This window comes from Eumetopias jubatus, unplaced genomic scaffold (assembly GCF_037043125.1).
Source record: "Eumetopias jubatus isolate StellerSeaLion01/CBP00866 unplaced genomic scaffold, mEumJub1_p1.0 scaffold_1, whole genome shotgun sequence".
Lineage (NCBI taxonomy): Eukaryota > Metazoa > Chordata > Mammalia > Carnivora > Otariidae > Eumetopias > Eumetopias jubatus.
The window spans coordinates 108,531,095-108,549,325 of NW_028274807.1; positions in this window are offsets into that span (position 1 = coordinate 108,531,095).

Sequence of the window (18,231 nt, forward strand, 5' to 3'; positions counted from 1 at the left end):
TCATTGTATTGAATGAATCTGAGCTTGTAGCTCTCTCATATCTTGCACTGTGGTTTTCACTACTTAGATTTCATGACTAATTAATTACATCTGTTTTGTCTCATAAAATATCTACAATGCTTGGACCTCTGATGTCACTTCTTTTCCAGATCTGGTATACTACCTCATCATCATTTTTTAAAATAATTTTCTACATTCCAGTGGGAACTTGGGAGAGAAGAGAGAGAAGTAGATGTGCTCAGGTACCACCTGGTTTTGCCATTACATGAAATTTCCAAGATTTTCAATCCTGGCTGCACCTTAGAGAGTTTTTAAAAAATACCAATGCTTGAGCCTCAGGCCCAAATATGATTTATATATCTGGAATGGAACCCAGGTATCAAGAGGTTTTTAAAGCTCCCTAGATGACTGCGGTGTGGAATCAAGTTACAGACCGACTTTCTAAGCAAATATATGGCCATGTTTAAGTAAGAGGAGTGAATTCTCAAACTTCAGTGTCTTTAAGAATACCCAGAGGAGATTCTGGGGCCCCCTACTCAAGATGCTGGTTAGGTAGTAGTCTGATTATTGCTTCTACAAATTAGATACCCTCAAAAGGAACAGGGACCTGAAATTTCCTTCAGCAATTTCTGATTATTTCTTTTTCTGTTTATTTTTGTGTGATTTGGAAGGCCCTCACCCTTATACTTACCAGTCACAGATAAAGATAATCTGACACAGCTTCAAAACCCTCAATGTTGTGAACCAGGAAGCCACCCACCAACATTCAATTGAAGTTGACATGTAATATGCACCACATGTTATCTCCAACCTGACCCATCTCAGAAGTTCTTAATACCAAATGGTTTATCTTCTTAGGACAACTTTAAAGGCCTATTTGGGATTCCATATTTTTCAAAGGCAGTCAAACAGTTTTTCAAAATTAATGATCTGTCAAACAATAGTGACAACTACAGACATAACTTTCATCAAGAAAAATAGGGTAGTCATTCCTTCATATTTAAAGAACAACATTCTATTTTGCCATTTTTTTCAAGATAAAAATCAGTGAAAGGACCCAATTTGTTCACTCTTCACAGGGAATACAGATTCCTCAAGGTCAAAAGGAAGAGAACTCCTTGGGGCGCCTGGGTGGCTCAGTCGTTAAGCGTCTGCCTTCGGCTCAGGTCATGATCCCAGGGTCCTGGGATCGAGCCCCACATCGGGCTCCCTGCTCAGCAGGGAGCCTGCTTCTTCCTCTCCCTCTGCCTGCCACTCCCCCTGCTTGTGCTCTCTCTCTCTCTCTCTCTGTCAAATAAATAAGTAAAATCTTAAAAAAAAAAAAAAAAGGAAGAGAACTCCTTGAGCTAATTGAGTTTAGCACATCACTGAAACTAGAATATACTTAAAAGTTCAAAGACTTTCTTTCAGAAGACTTTGTGGGACATAACTGAAGAATCTTTTCCCATTCTGGTGATTTTTAACCAACATGGAAGTAAAGTGCTTCCAAATCGCTTGCCAAACTAGAAGATCAAATATTTTCAAATTTTATAAAAACTTTAGACATTAAATTTAAAGTTTTATTATAGCCCACAGACTATATTTTCCACAAACTAAAATTCTCATTTTTATCTAAGTCCATTTTATTCACATAATCTTAAAATCAGGAGAACCAAAATATAATTAAAAATTTTTAAATACAAATAATTCTTTCATGTTTACATTAGCATTATGAAAAAAGTGGAATGTTTGATTTTTTAATCCCATTATGAAACATGCATTTAAATTCTACATGAAATGTGGAGTCCTTCTTTAGTGATAATCTATTTAACATAACCGCACATCTAATTTATTGACTCTTACATATTACAGAAGCAGCCAAAAATATCTCTTCTGTTTATTGCTGGAAATTTTTCCGTAGAAATGCAGAACGTTTTGAGAGTATGTAATTAAGAAATCAGTATCTAAAATTTCACTTAAAATGTACGGCAAAGTCATGTATTTATATCCTCTCTATGAGATTCATAAAACCTTGTCTGGAAAACGTTTTTCTGGTGCATTACAAGGTGGGAAATTTAGATGAATTTAATTTGCATCATAATAACTAGATCAAAACAATGTTTCAGAAAAAGGTGATGGTGACTGAAAGATTGAGTACCAAAATATGGGGGAAGAGTGTGTCAAATGCCTAGGGATAATGTATATTAACTATGTAAATATTAGTTTGGAAGAACAAGAACACAAGGGAGGGGCACCTGGGTGGCTCAGTGAGCTAAGCATCTTCCTTCTGCTCAGGTCATGATCCCAGAGTCTTGGGATGGGGGGGAATCTGCTTCTCCCTCTCCCTCTTCCCCTCCCCCTGCTCATGCTCTCTCTCGCTCTCTAATAAATGAATTAAAAATCTTAAAAAAAAAAACCCACAAGGGATTCATTCACTGATTCAACAGATGTTTATCAAATGACTACTAGAATCTAAGCACAGCCCTGCATGCTAGATATGCAATAGTGGGCGTTAAAAACAAAAGTCTCACTTGTCATGTAGCCCTTGGTCTACTGGAATATGCATGCATCAATTTAATAATTACTAAGTAATTATATAAATACAAGCTGTGCTAAGTTCTGTGAAGGTACCTGGTGCTATAAATGTGTGGAAATAATTGGTTCAGGAAGCAAAGAATCTTTTTTTTTTTTTTAAGGGGGTGAGGCTTTTTTTTTTTAAGATTTTATTTATTTATTTGACAGAGAGACAGCAAGAGCAGGAACACAAGCAGGGGGAGTGTGAGAGGGAGAAGCAGGCTTCCCGCTGAGCAGGGAGCCTGATGCGGGGCTCGATCCCAGAACCCTGGGATCACAACCTGAGCCAAAGGCAGACGCTTAATGGCTGAGCCACCCAGGCACCCCAGGTAGCAAAGACTCTTAATAAAATCCAGTAACAATATTTTTAGTAAAAAAAGTTCAAATTTATAAAAATCCATCTGAATGCATTTAAGCAACAATAAGACTACTGTAGTTGAATTAAGGAAGAAAAAACTAGAAAATTCCCAAAAAGTGATCATGCCAAACTATGGTTAATATACATGGAAATGTTATAAGCTTAGACATCTGTTGTTGATCCTAGAGGTGATCTCTGAAGGGTTTTTCTGTATCTGAAGTTGAGCGTTTTAGATGTATTTAAGTTCAAGAAAAGAAATGAAAACTTGATAAGAATGTAATGATAAGCTTCATCTTGAATGAGAACTCTTGAAGCAGAAGAGAAACCTGACCATAAACTTTGGGCTAATTCTGATTATTATCTAGGCTGGTATATTTTTTATTGATTCATTTCTAATAAGATAAAGTTGAATTAAATTATGTGTATGTTTTCCAGCATAGAGCAGGTGAATGACACAAAGTAAAATATCTAAGGTACTGACATCTATCATTATTTTTGATAGTAGTGAACAAGTTAAATTACTCATGAAATTTGTTAACATGGAATATGCTGACTTATCGTATCTCCAAGGATATCTTAAAAACCTACCAATTATTAAGCTTTTTGGCTGTCACATGGATAAAAGTGTAAATTCAATAATAAAACTGCTCTTTGAACTTTAGATACTTTAAAAATTTATTTCTAGAATTCAAAGGAAATTGATGAACAACTTACATGATCATATAATACGCTAATTATGTAAATTGTAAAACTAAAACAATGCATAAAAGATATATGTACTTAAATTATTTTTTAACCAAATCTTTAAAACAATCGGTGTTTCATTCCTGGACCTCAAGGCAAGAGCAAATATTCTTGCTCAAGAATAAAAGACCCTCTCTACATTAATTATTAAAAGGGCAAGAACAGGAACTCTTACAAAGCTTCAAAAAAAAAAAATCAGACAAAAACAACCTCATAAATTTTCAACGGAGGTTACCACCTGTGGCTAATAAAGTACATAGCCAGAGCAGAATCTAGCATTCCTCACAAATGCTTGAATCTCTTTAACCATTTAAAGGCTTTTTTTCCCCATTAGTTTTTTACTGCACTTGGAATCACTGGGATTTTGAAGTGCATATATTCAGTAAATTTATATATGTTATTTAGGGAGTGTCAACTCAATCCACGGGAAGTTATGAATGATTGTATCTGTATCTATTTGCCTTCTTTTAAAGATTTTATTTATTTATTTGAGAGAGAGACAGCGAGAGAGGGAACACAAGCAGGGGGAGTGGGAGAGGGAGAAGCTGACTTCCCGCTGAGCAGGGAGTCCGATGCAGGGCTTGATCCCAGGACCCTGGGATCATGACCTGAGCCACCCAGGTGCCCCTGTATCTATTTGCTTTAACATTAAGCTAACAAAAATGGTGAGATTATGCAATTCACTATTTGGATTTTTCTGTCCTCATGTTCATGATAATGAGAATGTTTGTAACATTTAAAGTTCAAAACCACAGTATAAACAACATCCTAAAAATTGACCAGGCTTGATAATGCCACAAGATATTGACAAGACAAAGAGCTAGAAGCAAACTCACATTATTTATAATTAAATATGATAAAATATGTTAAATGTGACTCTAATGTAGAAGTAAGTAATGTTTCCTATGCTTTTTACTAAAGTACTTGTTTTATACTTATGCATGTAAACTCAGAAAATTAAGAGTGTATCTGTCAATGACTCAGGTATCTTATTTTTTATCAGTTAGGTGAAAATTAGTATAATATTTTCAGAATTGCTTAAGAAAAGATCATTGAGTAAGTGTATTTAGGGATCAACTATAAGATGCCAATAAAGTCTACTAAATATTCAGGCTTGGGTACCATGTTGCATGAGGAGAAAGATAAGAATCATAGGTTAAACACCAAAAACCCTATCTTCTTAATGAAAAAATTAGAAAGAAAACAATTTCCTTTAACTGAAAAGCTTGTAAAGTTTTTTGGGTTTTTTTTAGATTTGAAATTTAAACCTAAGGACTACATTTTTGGCCTCTAGCTTTGTATTTGTGTTTAATAGCAAATATATGAGACTCAAAATACCAATCATCAGTATCATCAAGAAATAATCAAAACAATGTGGAAAAAAAAGTTGAAAATAGAATAAGAGCTGAGATTAAACACCTCATTTACTATAAGGCAGAGGGAATGAAAAGGAAACAATGCCTGGAAACATCCTGGCACTGAAATTGACTAATAAAACAACCACCATAAAAGCACAAAGTATCTTAGAACTATGCTGGTCATAAGTTATATGGCATTAAGCCTATCACAGAACACATGGGAAACAGTAAAAAAGGGTTTATTTACTTAAATGAAAATTCATAGGTTTAAATGTCTTATAAAAATATTTTAAAAGATTAAAAAGAGTGATTTAGATGTTTGGAAGAATTCCCCTGGGAAGCCATCTGGCCCTGGGCTCTTGTTTGTTGGGAGATTTTTGATGACTGCTTCAATTTCCTTAGTGGTTATAGGTCTGTTCAGGTTTTCTATTTCTTCCTGGTTTAGTTTAGGTAGTTTATACGTCTCTAGGAATGGATCCATTTCTTCCAGATTATCTAATTTGCTGGCATAGAGTTGCTCATAATATGTTCTTATAATTCTTTGTATTTCTTTGGTGTTGGTTGTGATCTCTCCTGTTTAATTCATGATTTTATTGATTTGGGTATTTCTCTTTTCTTTTTGATAAGTCTGGCCAGGGGTTTATCAATCTTGTTAATTCTTTCAAAGAACCAGCTCCTAGTTTCATTGATCTGTTCTACTGTTGTTTTGGTTTCTATTTCATTGATTTCTGCTCTGATCTTTATTATTTCTCTTCTCCTGCTGGGTTTAGGCTTTATTTGCTGTTCTTTCTCCAGCTCCCTTAGGTATAGGGTTAGGTTGTGTATTTGAGACCTTTCTTGTTTCTTGAGAAAGGCTTGTATTGCTATATACTTTCCTCTTAGGACTGCCTTTGCTGTATCCCAAAGATTTTAAACAGTTGTGTTTCCATTTTCATTGGTTTCCATGAATTTTTTTAATTCTTCTTTAATTTCCTGGCTGACCCATTCGTTCTTTAGTAGGATGCTCTTTAGTCTCCATGTATTTGAGTCCCTTCCAACTATCCTCTTGTGATTGAGTTCTAGTTTCAAAGCATTGTGGTCTGAAAATATGCAGGGAATGATCCCAATCTTTTGGTACCAGTGGAGACCTGATTTGTGACCTAGGATGTGATGTGGTATATATCTATACAATGGAATATTATGTAGCAATCAAAAGGAATGAAATCCTGCCATTTGCAATGATGTGGATGGAACTGGAGGGTATTATGCTGAGCGAAATAAGTCAGAGAAAGACATGTATCATATTATCTCACTGATATGAGGAATGCTTAATCTCAGGAAACAAACTGAGGGTTGCTGGAGTGGTGGGGGGGTGGGAGGGATGGGGTGGCTGGGTGATAGACATTGGGGAGGGTATGTGCTATGGCGAGTGCTGTGAATTGTGCAAGACTGTTGAATCACAGACCTGTACCTCTGAAACAAATAATACATTATATGTTAAAAAGAAAAAGAGAGGAAGGGAAAAATGAAGGGGGGGAAATCAGAGGGGGAGATGAACCATGAGAGACTATGGACTCTGAGAAACAAACTGAGGGTTCTAGAGAGGAGGGGGTGGGGGGATGGATTAGCCTGGTGATGGGTATTAAGGAGGGCATGTATTGAATGATGCACTGGGTGTTATATGCAAACAATGAATCATGGAACACTACATCAAAAACTAATGATGTAATGTGTGGTGATTAACATAACATAATAAAATAAAAAAAATAAAGACAGTTTCTCAAAAAAAAGTGATTTAGAAAGCCTTCAACTCAAAGACTTGGCAAAAATTAATACAACAATAGAATAAAGAAACTAAAGATAAAAACAGAAATTGATGAATGGAAAGCAAAGAAAGAGAATTCATAATAAATCCAAAGGCTTGTTTTATAAAACAAAAACAAAACAGTAAAATAAATCTCATTGGAACTAATAAAAAAAAAAGATGAAGTACATATACTATGGAGGCAGAGACCACAAATGAGAGATCATGAGAGGAAAGGGGTGGGGAGGTAGGCATATGTCCAAACAGAGAAAAGAATGGAGATTGTGACACTGCTACATTAAATTCTATAAAAATATTTTGGAAAACAATGAAATAGATGATTTGCTAACCCATTGATTCAAGAAAGAATATATTTGGAAAGTAAGGAAATGACTAAAACCTATTTTAGCTAATAAAAGTGTATAACTGAATTGAAAAAATCTACATATCAGTAACAACCTTTTTTGGAAATGTAATGGAAAACTCCCATTTGTAAAATCAATAAATATGTTTTTTAAATAATAAACAACATAAGGTAAGAAAATTTTCAAAAAAATTCAAGAGTTTTCTGTGAAACAAAGTTTTTAGATAGAAAAATGCAATTTTTCTGCATGGGAAGACTCAATATTATATTTTTATTCTCTTCAAATTGATAACATTTAGCAAAACAAATTGAAGTAAGATTTTGGAGAGCTTAAGCAAATGATACTCAAGTTCATCTGGAAAAATGACAACAGCCAGGGAAATTTTGTAAAAGGAGAGTAAAAAGGAGAAGAGTTATCCTGTTATATATTTAAAATGGATTATAAAGTTTTGTGGAACTCATAAAAAAAAGCCATAATCAAAAAGTCATATTTGAAACAATAAATTTCATAAATCTAAGTAAATATAAAATTTAGTGTATCAAAAGTGGCAGTTCACACCAGTGGGAAATTATGTCATAAGTGATAATGAGACAGATTTCCATTTAGGAAAAAAATAAATCCCTATCTTATAGTGAAACCAAAATTAATTCTAGTTAGGACAAAAATTTAAAAATTAAAAAAACAAAGTGTTGAGCAGTATATAGATTAAACATTCTTTGTTAAAGATATGAAAAGCTAAGTTAAAAGAAATGGACACAATAGGAAAAAATATTTGCAACAAACATACCAGACTATTAATCTTAAAATACAAAAACCTCAAACTATTCATAACCATGTCCAACATTTCCAATAGAAAAATAGTCCAAGAACTTGTATAGGTGGATTCCAAAGGAAACAACCCAAATGGTGAAAAACAGGAAAAACTGAGGTGATTGCTGTTGTCTTTGCATCCCTGGCATCTTTTCACTGTGAAACCATACTCCTCACTAGATGTGATTCTTTTGGTGCCAACAACAGTGCACCATGCACTCCTGACCTCCGTGTGTATCATGTGACCTAGGTTCCTCCAACCAAACTCTTGCCCAGGAATTGTTATCCTGAGTGGAAACATACAGGGATGAAAAGTATAGATCTTTATCAATTTAGGATGGGGTTACATCCTGATAAACCCATCATAAATTGAAAATATTTTAAGTCAAAAATGCATTTAATGCATCTAACCTACTAAACATTGTAGCCTTGCCTAGCCTACCTTAAACATGCTCAGAACACTTACATTAGCCTGCAGTTGGCTTAAATAATCTGACACAAAGCCCATTTTATTTTTTTAAATTTTATTTTATTATGTTATGTTAGTCATCATTTATTACATCATTAGTTTTTTTCTCCTTTTTTAAATTTTATTATGTTATGTTAATCACCATACATTACATCATTAGTTTTTGATGTAGTGTTCCATGATTCATTGTTTGCGTATAACACCCAGTGCTCCATGTGATACGTGCCCTCTTTAATACCCATCACCATGCTAACCCATCCCCCCACCCCCCTCCCCTCTAGAACCCTCAGCTTGTTTCTCAGAGTCCATCGTCTCTCCTGGTTCGTCTCCCCCTCTGATGTCCCCCCCTTCATTTTTCCCTTCCTACTATCTTCTTCTTCTTTGTTTTTAACATATAATGTATTATTTGTTTCAGAGGTACAGGTCTGTGTTTCAACAGTCTTACACAATTTTGATGTAGTGTTCTATGATTCATTGTTTGCGTATAACACCCAGTGCTCCATGCGATACGTGCCCTCTTTAACACCCATCACCGGGCTCACCCATCGCCCCACCCCTCTCCCCTCTAAAACCCTCAGTTTGTTTCTCAGAGTCCATAGTTTCTCATGGTTCATCTCCAAAGCTTATTTTATAATATAAAGTGTTGGAAACCTCATGTAATTTATTGAATACTGAAAGAGAAAACAGAATGGTTGTACGGGTACATAATGGTGTCAGTGTACCCCTTGCTTACCCTCTTGGTCGCATGGCCGACTGCAAGCTGTAGCTCACCGCTGCTCTCCAGCACCACAAGAGAGTATCCTACCACATTTTTACTAGCCTGGGAAAAGGTAAAAATTCAAAATACAGTTTCTATTGAATGCATGTTGCTTTTCTATCTCATATTCCATGGGCTATCCAGTTTCCTTCCAATTACCCCCTCTTCATTTAAGGTAGACACCATCTGCTTCTTGAAATCAAAGACCCCTCACATGTTACAAACAGTTGAATCTCACCAATGATCAGAGAAATGTAAATTAAAACAACTATCATCTTTTTGCCCAAGCTTAGTAAACATTAAAACAAATCATAATAAGCAAAAGGTTTTATGGGCAAGAAAGTAAATGATAAAAGCTTTCAGATGCATTTAATGTTTTTCCTTCAATTTTGTTTTTAAAAAATCAAATGATTAAAAGAACATAAAGTGAAAAAAAAAAGAATTGAGCTTGTAATCTCGCTTCTCATACTGAACGCTATTTCCTCCATTAATTTTACAAAGATAATGTAGCATTAATATATATATTTTTTAAGCCTGACAAAATGTAGTCATCAGATCCCTGCAGGGAAGAGATGGCAAACCAAGTTTAGGTAACTTGAGAAGACTTAGAAAAATGTGAATAGAATTTAGGGGAGTCAACAAGGGATAGTGTGGTACCCAGGGGTTAGCAACAGCTGGGAGCCATTACCTCGTAGGCCTCAGTAGCCAGTAGAGGGAGGGTTACAGAAATGTGGAGAGTAGCTATTTGGAGCTCTGAACATCAATAAAGTTTTGCCACCATCCCTCCAATACTAAAACATTTTGGAATAGAAAGACCAATACAATGTGCCAAATTTAGTTGAGATGGACTGAGGGTTGTTTGAAAAACCTAAAATATATTATTAAGGGCATACTCCATTCTAAAATTGGTTCACCCTTTCTAGTAGGGTTATTTTCTGAAATCTGTAGATGTAGTTTCTAATATTTTTAATGTTTATATATTTTATGTAAATATATTTTAATTAGAAATTTGTTGTACATTTGAAACTAATATAACAGTGTAGGTTTATTATACTTGAATAAAAAATAAAGAATTCAATGTTATATCAAAGCCAATAACTAATAACCCCAAAATATTTCAATTTTTTCTTTCTAAAATTCACTGTCAGCCAGGCTTATAGTAAAGACTTGTTGCTGTTTTTCATAGATTTATCCTCAAAGGGACCCAATTTCTTCTTCAATCAAGGAGTTCTGGGTCTTTGAGTAGACTTAGGTAAAAATTTGAATTCTTACTATGGTAGCTCAATTCATATTCGTCTATTCTACTTATAACCATATGTGCTTACATGGTTGTGCCATATAAATCATTTCATCCCTAAGTGATTTCATCCCTGTGATTCCTTAGCTATTGCCACAGATCCTTTCAAGTCAAAGGTCTGATTATTATTCCATCGTGCTGACTTAGAGAAACTATACCCCCCTTATCTTGGTAAATAAGTATGCAAAATAAAATATGCTTACTACCCTGGAAAAAATATAAAAATAAAATTTAGAAGGATGGGATTTGGGGGAGAAAAGTGTAAGCAAATGCCAAGAACAATCCTAATTCTAATTTTGTGCTTTGGGCAGAAAATTATTACAAGCCATAGATATTTTGTGCTAAGGGTTTTTTCATTCGGTGCAGTCATAAGGGCTACCAAGAGACGGTAATGTCTGAACTCAAGATTGTAGGATGAAAATCAATTAGTAAGTCAAAATTAGTGTGTCCAGCAGTATATTAGAGCTGACTAGTCCTGGCTTATGAGAGCTGATATTCATGTTTTCAGAAATTTTACAAACAGGTTGTTAAACACAGGTTTTGTTAACAATTATATAAGGTAATAAATACATTATATACTTTACATTATATAATATTGCCTTTGGCAATATTCAAAACTCATCACTTCCTAATTATTACACGTACTCTTGAGGTTATTTATACCTGATGAATATGAATGGTAGAAATACTGTATAATGGTGCTACCGCTCCTGTTAGATGTGGAGTCTCATTCAGTCCTCAGTCCTCATAATAACCCCATAAGGCAGATAACATTAACAATTTCCAGTGTGCCAATGAGAGTCGGAGGCCTAGAGAGGTTAAAGAACTTGTCTGTGTGCTCACAGTAGCCGAGCTGAGCTGTAATCCTGAGCCTATCGGGCAGATAGTTGAAACGCTTAATCACCACATTCAGTGTCTTTGGTATGGTATACTGAAGCATCAATTTTGAAGTGGGAAAAGATGATAAATTGGCGAGGTCAGCAAGGGTCAGAACATAAAGTACTTTCAACAAAATAATAGTAATAATCATTCCGAGAGTCCGTTACATGGTGAGTCATAAACCAAGAACTTAATACACTTCGCTACATGGTTCCTCCGAATTAGCAGTTAGCAGCAAGCCTTCACTATTTTAGCCCAACATTGTTTTTCTGATAAAAATGCACATGTTCTTTATAATGCAACAAAAGAGTTTTAAAATATGCAAATACTCAACCCTGAAATAATTATCTTTAAATATGTGAACATGATTCTACATATCACTGCACACATACAAACGTATAGTAGGTGATGTATAGACAGATACATAGATAATTTTATGGGATGACATCCTGAATCTGTATTCTTAATGAACTTTTGATTTCACAATATTTTAGATTTATAGAGAAGTTGCAAGGATAGTACGGATTGTTTTCATACATCTCACATAATCTAGATGGTTTCCTGGTGAATTCTACCAGAAATTTGGGAAAGAAATAGTACCAATGCTCTACAAACTCTTCCAGAAAACAGTAACAGAGGCACTTCCTAACTCATTTATTGAGGTCAGCATTACCCTAATAATAAAATGAAATAAAGACATTACAGGAGAGTAAAACTATAGACCAATATCTCTCATAAACATAAATGGAAAAATTCTTGACAAAATGCTAGCAGATCTAGTGAACAATAATGTGCAATAAGAATTGACAAATCAATAATATATTCTAAGAATTATACACCATAACCAAGTGAGATTTATTTAAGGTATACAAAGCTAGTTAAACATTTAAAATGCAGTCGGCCATATCAGTAGGATAACAAAGAAAAATCACATGATCATATCAATTGACACAGAAAAAAAAACTTTGGACAAAATTTAATGATCGTCCATGTTAAAAACTCTCAGCAAACTGAGTTTGATAAGGAACATCTTGCAAATGAATTTAAAAAACAAGAAGATACCACTATAGTATACCTATTAGAATACCTAAAATCAAAAAAAAAAAACTGACAATTGTTGGTGAGGGTACAAAGCAACAGGAATTCTCATTACTGGTTGGGAATGCAAAATGGTCCAGGCATTTTAGAAGACAGGTTAGCAGTTTCTTACACATTTTGGTATGAACAGTTCTTGGGTGTTCTGTTTCGGGGAGCTTCTTTTTATCATCTTCGTTTTTTCTCTTTACATTTCAGTTTGCAGGTAAATTTCTATGGACTTTTTCAAGCTCAATCTTACGTTAATTATGTCAAGTCTGTTGATAACCTCATCGAAGATATTCTTCATTTCTGTTTTTCATGTCTTGCATTTTCGATTCCTTCTTTGAGTTTCCATCTCTGCTTACATTATTCATGTAATCTTGCACATTCTCTACTTTTTTCATGAGAATGCTTAATATATTAGTCGCGGTTATTTTAAAATCTCCTGTCTGATAATTTCAATATCTGTGTCTTCTCTGAGTCTGATTCTGATAATTGCTTTTCTCTTTATACTACTTTTTTTTTTTTTTTGCATTTAGCATGACTTGTAATTAGTTTCTGAAAGTCAGACATGTATCAGGTAATAGAAACTAAGGTAAATAGATCTTTAATATGAATCTTTATGTTAATGTGACTAAGAGTTGGGCTGTGGTTAATGTTCTGCTGTACCTCTAGATGTCAGAGGCTCCAAATTCCTCTGATGTCTTTGGTTCTCTTCTTTTGGCTTTAGCCTTCCCAATTACTCCTCCTGAGAGACAGAGTGTGTCTTGCAACTTTTTTTTTTAGCTACAATCCCCTATTGCTAGTTTGCAGTCTAGGTGAGGTGTGGGGAGAGGAAGTGTTCTATAATCACTCAATTAAACATTAGTGTTTTAGCCTGAGTCTTGGGTTTTGACTTTCATGAATGTTTCTCCAAAGCTCTAGCTCTTTTTCCCCCTCTTCCTCTGCTCTCTTCCCTGGCTGTAGGTACCCAATCTATTTCTTTGAAGACCTGATCGTATTAGACAGAAAATCCTGACTTTAGGTGAGGCAGACGTTGGAAGGAGACGGAAGTAAAGAAATTGCATTCTCTGGTAAGGTCTTTCCTTTGTTATGAAACATTCAGAGCATTCTCCATGATGATTAATTTTTTCCCCATGCCTATGAGAACCAGGAGGCCCTTTCTCAAATTTTTGCTGTGATAACCTCATAGAACTTCTGTAGATGAAGCTGAAGAAAGTGTGGAGACTCCCTGCTAAGAATGTGGCCCGCAGAAGTTTCTTATTCTCAAGTGAGACCATACTCAGTCTCTAGAAATTTATCAAGGTTATCATTTAAGTGGTCCTACTAGTTTTGACTCCAGCAGCTTCTCCAAATAAGATGATCTCAGCTGCAGTTTTCTCTGTTCACTTGTCTCTCCAGATTTCAGGGTGGTGATTTATTCTGCAACCTCAGTTCTCCAGTGGGTCAAAGACAAGTTTTTAGTTTTCAGTTGATTTAGCTTTTTCTTACTGTAGGGACAATAGGGACTACTTTTAAGTACTTTTCATGTCAGATCAAAACTGAAAGCTCTGCATTTATTTTTAAATAAAAGCATCGATTCTGATTTTAACAAAACTTAAATAAGTAAAACTTGTTATATTGTGAGATGTATCTAAAAGATTCCTCTAAAATTAGAAAAAAAAGATTATGAAAAATTTAAAAAAGTTTGAGTCTTTTGGGGGGGGCATTAAATTAAAGTTTGATTTTATTTAGACTGAAGTTTGTTTTTATTGAGGTATAATTGGCCTATAACATTATGTAAGTTTCAGGTATACAACACAATGATTCAGTGTTTGTCTTTACCATCTATCACTATACAAAATTATAATTGTTTTGGGGATGAGAAATTTTAGGATTTACTCTCATGGCAACTTTGAAATACACACTACAATATTATTGACTTTGATCACTGTGAGGTACATTACATCTCCATGACTTATTTATTTTAATTTGGAAATTTGTACCTCTTGACCTCCTTAACCCATTTTGCCCACCCTACAACTCCCCTTTTCATCAGTAACCACCTTGCTGTTCTCTGTATCCATGAGTTTTGTTTTTTGTTCATTTGTTTTTTAGATTCTACATATATGTGAAATCATACAGTATTTGCCTTTATCTGACTTATTTCACTTAGTATCATTCCATTGAGGTCTGTACATGTTGTCTTAAATGGCAAGATTTCATTCTTTTTCATGACTGAGTAGTAGTCCGTTCTGTCTGTGTGTATCACATCTTTATACATTCTTCCACTGATGGACACTTATGTTTCCATATCTTTGCTATTATAAATAATGCTACAATGAACACAGGGGTGCATATATCTTTTTGAATTAGTGTTTTTGTTTTCTTTAGATAAATACCTGGTAGTAGAATTGCTGGATCATATAGTAGTTTTATTTTTATTTATTTATTTATTTAGGAACCTCCATACTCTTTTACCTAGTGGCTACACCAATTTATATTCTTATCAGTGCATGAGGGTCCCTTTTTATCCACATTCTTGCAAACACTTGTTATATTTTTTAAAAGGATTTATGAGAGTGAGAGAGAGAGACAGAGCACACAAGAAAGGAGAGGGGCAGAGGGAGAGGGAGAAGCAGGCTCCCTGCTGAGCAGAGAGCCCAATGTAGGCCTTGATCCCAGGATCCTGGGATCATAACCTGAGCTCAAGGCAGATGCTTAACGGACTGAACCACCCAGGCAACCCCAACCTTGTTATATTTTATCTTCTGGTTATTAGCCTTTCTAACATGTGTAACATAGTATCACATTGTGATTTAATTTGCATTTCCCTGATGATTAGCAATGTTGAACATCTTTTCATGTGCCTTTTGGCCATTTTTATGTCTTCTGTGGAAAAATGTCTATTTAGGTCCTCTGTCCATTTTTTAATTACTTTTTTTTTTTGCTCTTGAGTTATATGAGTTCCTTATATGTTTTGGATATTAATCCCTTATCAGACACATGATTTGCAAATATTTTTTTCCCATTTAGTAGGCTGCCCCTGCCTTTTCATTTTGTTGATCTGCAGAAGCTTTTTAGTTTGATATTGTCTAATTCATTTATTTTTGCTTTTATTGTCTTTGCTTCTGGAGTCAGGTCAAAAAATCATTGCTAAGACTCACATCAGGGAGCTTATTGCCTTTGATTTCTTCTAGGAGTTTTATGGTTTTAAGTCTTACATTCAAATCTTTAATCCATTTTGAGTTAATTGTATGTGGTGTGAGGTAGTAGTCTCGTTTCATTCTTTTGCATGTGGCTTTCCAGTTTTCTCAGCAACATTTTTTGAAGGGATGGACTATCCTTTCCCCATTGTATACTATTGCCTCTTTTGTCATCAATTAATTGATCATATATACATGGGTTTATTTCTGAGATCTCTATTCTCTTCCATTGATCTATTTGTTTTTATGCTAATACCATACTGTTTTGATTACTATAGTTTTATAATATAATTTGAAATCAAGAAGTATGATGCCTCCAGCTTTGTTCTTTCTCAAGATTGCCTTGGCTATTTTGTTTTTTTTGTGTGTGGTTTCATACAAATTTAAGATTATTGTATTTCTTTGAAAATTGTCATTGGAATTTTTATAGGGATTACATTGAACCTGTAGATTGTTTCGAGTAGTATGGACATTTTAGCAATATTGTTTTTTTTTTTTAAATTCATGAGCACAGAATATCTTTACATTTATTTGTGTCTTTTTCAGTTTCTTTCATTAATGCCTTATAGTTTTCAATATAGAGGTCTTTTACCCACTTGGCTAAATTTATTCCTAAGTATTTTATTCTATTTTTAATGTATGGAAGCACAACAGATTTTTGTGCATTGATTTTGTATCCTGCAACTTTACTGAATTTGTTAATTAGTTCTAACAGTTTTTTGATATAGTCTTTAGGGTTATATATATAATAACATGCCATCTACAAATAGTGACAGTTTTCTTCTTTTCCAATTTTGACACCTTTTTTATTTTTTTAACATTTTTATGTATTTATTTATTTTGTCTAATTGCTCTGGCCAGACTTCCAATACTATGTTGAATAAAAATGTCTTTTTCTTGATCTTAGAGAAGAAGCTTTTAGCTTTTCACAACTGAGGGTGAAGTAGTGTAGAATCCCCTAGGTCAAAGGAAACATGTCTGAATTTTGGGTCCTCTACCTCTTCTGCTGTGAAGTTATGGGCTTGTCATATATGGCCTTTATTATATTGAGGCGTTTACTCTATACCCATTTTGTCTAGAGTTTTTATCATAAACGTATGTTGACTTTCATCACATTTTTTTTCCTGCATCCATTAAGGTGATCATATGAGTTTTATCCTTCATTTTGTTATGGGTATTTCATATCAACTAATTTGCAGATATTAAATTAAATGATCATAAATTAATAGATCATATATACACGACTGCCTTGGTTGTTATGTGTCCCAGGATCTTAGGAGTTTCACACTGTTCTCACTGCTACTGCCAATGTCATTGTTGCTGAGAAAAGGCAGCTCTCTTTGCTGTTTCCGTCCAGCCTCTTTCCATACAGTCAGGAGTAGCTCACCACTCCCATTAGAATTGTAAGGATGAAAACCAAAAGAGAAAAACCCAGGATTAATATCCATTCTCTCTAGGAGAAAATACTCTCATTATTCACTAAAGTATGCTCTTTCTTACCTTAGGGCTTCAACAAGGCAGTAAGAGAACTGCAAATTCTCCTACCTTTTGGGCCTTATATTTGGCCTTCTTGTTTAACTAACAGACTTGCAGAATTTAAGTCTTTAAAGATAATCTAACCCAACACTTTATTTTAAAGATGAGAAATTAAAAGACCATGAATTGTTTTTCTTAAACTATATTGGGTATAAATGACATAAAATAAACTGTATACATTTAAAATGTACGATTTGATAAGTATAAGCATTTGTATATACCAGAAAACTATTACCAAAATCAAGAAAATGAGCATATCCCTCACCTCCACAATTGCCTTGTACCCCTTTGTATTTGTATTCTCTTTTTCCCATCCCTCCTTGCATCAACACTAACCATTAATATGCTTTTTGTCATTGTAAGTTAGTTAGCATTTCCTAGAGTTTTCTGTAAGTGGAATCATACTATATGAACTTTTTGGGCTGGCTTCTTTCACATTGCATAATTATTTTCAGTTTCATCCCTGTTATTTGAGTATAAATAAGTCATTTCTTTTTGTTGCTAAATAATATTGCCTTGGGTGGATATTCTACAATTTATTTATCCAATTACTGAATGGAATGGAAATTTGACCTGTTTTTAAATAAAATTGATGTGAATATTCAGGTACAAGTTTTTGAATAGACATATGCTTTCATTTTCTCTTAGATAAATACCTAGAAGTGAAATGGTTAATTCACATCATAGACCTATGTATGTTGAATTTTTTAAGATACTTTTAAATAGAGTGCATTGTATCATTTTTATTTTTTTTTATTTTATTATGTTGTTAATCACCATACATTACATCATTAATTTTTGATGTAGTGTTCCATAATTCATTGTTTGCGTATAACACCCAGTGCTCCATTCAGTACGTTCCCTCTTTAATACCCATCACCAGGCTAACCCATCCCCCCACCCCCCTCCCCTCTAGAACATGGATAAAGAAGATGTGGCTTTGTATCATGTTTAATGATATTGAAAGTACTATTTTACATTCCCATCAGCATTTTGAGAGAGCTCCAGTCCCTCCACTTCCTTGCCAACACCCATTATCATCAGTCTTCTTGAAATTCAG